This window comes from Microtus ochrogaster, chromosome 16 (genome assembly GCF_000317375.1).
Source record: "Microtus ochrogaster isolate Prairie Vole_2 chromosome 16, MicOch1.0, whole genome shotgun sequence".
NCBI lineage: Eukaryota > Metazoa > Chordata > Mammalia > Rodentia > Cricetidae > Microtus > Microtus ochrogaster.
In genome coordinates this window covers 19,074,236-19,079,943 of record NC_022018.1, presented here as the reverse complement: position 1 = coordinate 19,079,943, position 5,708 = coordinate 19,074,236, and the positions used below count along the sequence as shown (strand labels likewise).

At 47.3% G+C, this 5,708-nt stretch overlaps 1 protein-coding gene across 3 annotated transcripts in view; it reads left to right on the top strand.

The window, feature by feature from the left end:
- The first annotated feature begins 3,447 nt into the window (after positions 1 to 3,447).
- Arhgap12 (Rho GTPase activating protein 12) overlaps positions 3,448 to 5,708 on the top strand; it is a 96,133-nt gene continuing 93,872 nt past the window's right edge. For 2 of the 3 annotated variants that reach the window (XM_013349000.2, XM_005354810.2), the window contains exon 1: positions 3,448 to 3,611. The gene's annotated coding sequence lies outside the window, so the exon portion shown is untranslated. The remainder of the gene's footprint in view (positions 3,612 to 5,708) is intronic. The other variant, XM_013348999.2, reaches the window with a different exon arrangement.

Here is a 5,708-nt window from a genome sequence, read left to right as displayed (position 1 = left end):
CCTGCCTCTGCCTCCCAAGTGCTGGGATTAAAGGCGTGCGCCACCACCTTTCTTATAGAACCAGGACCAGCAGCCCAGGAATGGCACCACTGGCAATGCGCTGGGCCCTCCCCAATGGATCACTAAGAAAATGCCCTATAGCTGGATCTCATGGAGGCATTTTCTCAATTGAGGCCGCCTCCTCTCTGATGACTCTACTTTTGTTAAGTTGACATGACACCAGCCTATACAACCTCCTCTCAGCTCCCTGCTGATAGACACACTCAACAAGATCAGGACAGATCACACAGAGTTGGATAGTCAACTGTCCTACCTGTCTTCAGGCTGACCAACCCTAAATTAGGGGAGGAGGAGGAGAAACTGTAAAAACCCAGGCCTCAAGAAGAGACCAGAGTTTCAGTTTCCTGAGTCCCCTCTCTGGCTTGCCAAGGGTCTTTTCTGTGTGTCTCCTGTATACGTGTTTCCTCACCCCAATAAATGACTTCCTTAAACTGCTGATTCTGTGCTGTGCTTGAGATTTCTCTGCAGCTATCTGTTAAAGCTTCAGATTTTTTTCTGCCTTTTAATTCTTTAACTAGCAGAGAAAATGGACCTGATCAAGACCCCTAGGCTCTATAATTTCTAGACCATATCAGAAGGAAGATAAATTTACATCTATTTGTTAAAGAACATACCTAGTCTCAAAACTAATTGTAGTTTGTTTTCTGTTTACTGAGTTAGAATACCCCAAATAACATAATTTATTAATATAACATAATAACATAATAGTCTATGACTAGACTATTTCTGTATTTTCACTTAAAAGCTTACACTCTTAATATTGAACCAGAAAGAACTTTTTCAGTTACTAGTTACACAATATGAAGCAATATCATACTTTAGTATCGATGTACATTTATGTTGCAGCTAATCTTTTTTTATTCCCTACAACAGTACATGTTAGTTTTTCATTGCTATAACAAGATACAAGAGACAATTAACTTATGAAGAGAAAAGGTTTTTGTTGCCAGTGTTGGAGATTTGAATCCATGATTGGTTGCTGCTGGTACTTTGAACTTGTGATTAGGCAACACATCCTAGTTGGAATGTGTGTTGATGCAAAAAGCTGCTCGTTCTTATGTATAGAAATATGTCTTTCCAAACTAATATGCGTTCATAATTTTGATTCTGCCAGTTCCTGTTTCACTCTAGCCCGTCAAAGAGGTGGTGCTACATACATAGACGCTAATGCTAGTGTCTTCCAAGTAAGGAGCTTCCCACTAAAGAACCAGAAAGAGGTGGTGCTACACAGATAGACACCAATGCTAGTGTCTCCCAAGTAAGGAGCTTCCCACTAAAGAACCAGAAAGTAGGACAAGAACATGAAGCAATGCAGCGTTAGATTTCACTCAAAAACACTTTCAATAGGAGTTTCTTTTGAATCTATCCCATGCCAAGAGCTTTTAGGCACTTGAGACAGCCCAACAATTCAAAGTCATATCTCTGCTTGTGTATGGAACTTACATTTGAGTTCTACATTTTGAGATTCTTTACCTCTTCTTAAGAAGCCAGTTAAATGTCAAAATCCTGAAAAGGATCTGCTGAGATTCTCCACATGGGAGTCAGACATATGCTACAAAGTGTTATTTAAAAACCAGCTAGGGGCAATGTTGCCCATGATTTCATCACTCCATCAGGTCCTCTTCCAACAACATACCAACCAGAGAGCTCTTTTTAACCGACTCCATCTGCTGTTGGTAGTGATCAGCATACTGTGGGCACTGTGGTATCATCTGAGATTAGGTTGTGAAATAGGAAGTGGAGTTACAAGCAGATTTGCAAGTGTATGCAAACTGTTCCCTTCTATCTCTTGCTGAAACTAAGGGTGCATAATTCAGGTTTGGGAGGAGGCAGACAGGGCTATCAGCACATTCTTATCAAGGCACAGTTTCCTTTTTGCACAGTCCTTGTTTTGGTTTTGGAAAGAGATCAAAAGGGGATTCTGTGGAAAGTAGTTTCAGAAGCACACAGCTTCTATGTATGCTGAACAATGGCATTATGTATATGCTGAGCGAGGGCATGGGACAGGCAACATGTTAGACTGGAGGAGACTGGAAACATGGTGAAAGACAATGAAAGGGAATAAAGAGCAAGTGCAAAGATAGTATAGTCTCTTATTTTTAAATTCTCATCCTGAGCATCTAGGAGGAGAACATTTTAGAACATTAGCCCAGTTTGATTTAATAAGGACTATAAGAGACAACTGTTAGAAACCTTGCCAACATCCCAGCTGGATTTATTTATTATCACTTAACAAACTGGAGAGTTCAGCTTGTGCTAAGCTGACACTGCTGCATCTTTATGGATGAAGCCAAAAAAGAGCTATTTCCAGAACCTGGCTCTTGAACCCTATGCCAACTTGCCCCTCTTTTCTGATGTTACTGAAATCTGATCTGGGCATCGTAAGAGGCACAACCAACAAGTGGTTAATGGATCATTTCTGAATTCCCAATACTTTATTTTCTTTCCAATGTCTTTCGTTTTCAGAGCCGGAAGGTTTTAAGTCAACGGTCTTCACGTGGGATAGTGGAGGTGCAGGCCTCGGACGATTTGAATTCTAGCAACTCTCACTACCCGATCCTTCACCCAAACCCTTCACTGTGGGCCACTTCCGGGTCCACGCTGCCATTCTGCAAACTTTGGACAATGACATCCTGGCCCACAATGATTGCACCCAGCAGGCCCCACGGACTCAAAGAGCAGTCACCTGAGTACTGCTCACCAGCACTCTGAGATAGGCTCAGGCCACCGCTAGCTCCGCGTAGATCCAGTAGCTCAGGATCACCAGAGTTTCATTTCGTGCCAATATAAGTGCCGCGCATTCCCTGATTCCCTGGGGTTGCCAGCCTGTGGACCCGTGACCTAGCGCGCCATTAAGCCCCAGACGGCAGACTCCCTGCCGCCGTAGCACTTTCCGTTCTGCATTCCCCCGTATTCCCACTAGCGTTTTCCCAACACTTCCCACTAGATGTTTACAAAGTGTTGACACCTACTCGGCCGCCGGCTTTAGCGCCCTCCCTAATTCCTCCGCACCCCGGAGGCTGCGGAACCAACATCTGGGTAGCCCGCCCATCTGGAACTCCGCGGCTACCTCTCCACGCGCGCCCTTTGCTGCCCCGAGCCTGGCGCCCCGCCCACTCCGACCGTCACGTGAGTCGCCCGCGCCTCACAGCGCCAATGCCCCGCCCCCATGCCACGTGACCAGCGCCACCACGCCCATCGACAACAGCCACCACGCCCCCTCCCATCACGTGCAGCCTTCGCCCCGCCCCTCACGGGGACTCGCCACGACCTCTATCATCACGTGATCAACTTTCCCCGCCCACACCAGAGACCGCCCCCGCCTCTTTCATCACGTGGCAAGACGCCCCGCCCGCCCCTTAGCACCGCCCTGCCCCGCCCCCGCGCCGGCGCGCTCCGACGTGCCCTGGAACTTACCCTCCTCGGAGACCAGCCTGCGGGGACGCCCGGCGGTGGCGGCCGCCGAGTGAGGGCTTCAGGCGGGCTCGCCGTCGCTCGGCCACAGCGCCGGCGGAGGAGGGAGCTGCCCGTCGCTAGGTCTCCGACCCTTGGTAAGAAGGCCGGGCGCGGGTTCCCGCGAAACGCACAAAGGCGCTCGGGGGCGCGGGCTATGCCTGCTGAGGGCTGCGCCGGGGAGGGCGGCGGCCGCCTGGCCCACGGGGCGAGCAGGTTTACATGACCTGGGTCTCAGCCTGGGCTCCCGGGCTTCCTGCCTGCGGGCAGCGGGCCCTCGGGAGGACGGGAGAGCCGGCCCGCCCCCCGCGGCTGCTGCCGGCGGACACACCTGCCACCTGGGCCGCGGCGGGGACCGTGGACGCGAACGGCGCGCTCTCCCCGGCCCGGAGGAGCGCGTCTGCTGCCCCCGGCTCTGCTCCGAGAAATCTCTCCCGAGCCCTCGATTCAGAGAGAAACAACAGACTCCGCTGCCAGCGCGCTGCCTGCCTCGCGTCCCGGGCGCTTGTTTTGTCTTTCCGGAAAGGCTGCCCTTGACACGTTTTGTCTTAAGTTACTGCAGACCCTCGCAGACAGAATGGCCACAAGGTGGTCATTAGGGAGAAAGGCACGCCCTTCAGTTTCAGAGGCGGGTGATGTTTTCTTTCTTTCTTTCTTTCTTTCTTTTTTTCTTTCTTTCTTTTTTTAATCTTTTTGCCTGGAGCAGCAATTTAAAATGCCTTGCAAAGGCAAAAGCTAAATGTTTCTATTATACCATTTTTTAAAAGTTGGAATGCCATTCCAAGTATAGAGCCACGGGTAAGGGTTTTTAATACTGGTTACAAGATTGGCCGTGTATGGTTCATGTTGACACGCGGAAGTAGATTTTATTGACCATTTAGGCACACATTCCTAAAGGGAGGTACATTGGAGGAAGGAGTCACCCGGCTTCTGGTTCAGATTCTGCTGTCCGACTTTAAAGAGGTGAGACCTTGGAAGACTCCGAATGTTGCAGTGAGAAATCGTTCAGAGTGTCTAGCCTGTAGCCCTGCTTCTTTTGTACTTAAAGCTGAGAAATGGTGGCCTGGAGGTGTTTATTTGCTCACGTCCGGTTGTGCCTACCTGATCTCTAAGAGGGTGTAAGGTGGAATGGATCATCTTTCCGTTTCTCCACTGCTCTGAGTCTGGCTGCAGGTGCACTGTTTTCTATTTGAAAATTGCGTTGTAAGCCTGTCAGAATAGTTTTTGGAACCCAAAACCAGACTAGTTCGTGAAGGTATGTATGATTTAGCCATGCCATCGAAGAGTTAGGCCAATGGGGTGCATATAACTTTCCACCTTTCTGAGGTGATTTTTGTCCAGGAAACAAAGTGTGTGTGTGTGTGTGTGTGTGTGTGTGTGTGTGTGTGTGTGTGTGTAGTTCTTAGTATTTATTGACATTCTCCTGTTCTTTATCAACCCTGGGGTTGGAGATTGCATTGAGTCATGATATGACGCCACTTGTGTATATTAGTTGTGCTTATATAATTATCAGTCTTTTAGTTTTTGAATATACTACTCTAGTTTTGAGACACAAATGAAATATGTAAATATCACAGAACAGCTTATTCATTGTATCATTTGACTTTTTTAAATAAGAAAATATTCAGTGCTTTAAAAAAATGGACTGATATGAAACATAAGCTTTGCTAATTTAGTCCTAAAAGTGCAAATGACATTATTGGGATTAAGGGCAATAATTTTATTATTTGTTTGTTTTGTTTTGAGATAGGGCCTCACTTTGTAGCCCTGGCTGGCTTAAAACTCATTTTGTAGATGAGGCTGGCCTTGAATTGACAGGTATCTCCCTTCCCCAAGAACTGGGATTAAAGGTGTGCCCCCACCATGCCCATCTAAGAATAATTTTAAATTGGCTAAAGTGAGATAGTGATCTAGGAAGTCACTAGATAGTAGCAGTATTATTTATCTGAGAAAATGGACATTGCAGTTTTTAATAAACAATGAGTGAGAAAAGTGAAAATAAGCTTTTAACACACTTTGAATTTAACAGTTGTAATTTTACTTAGGGGTATGTGCTGCTGGAAATCAAACCCAGGGCTTTGGCATGTTAGGTGAGCGTTTTCTTATAAAACCAATAACCTACGGGCGGTGGTGGCGCACACCTTTAATCCCAGCATTTGGGAGGCAAAGGCAGGCGGATCTCTGTGAGTTCGAGA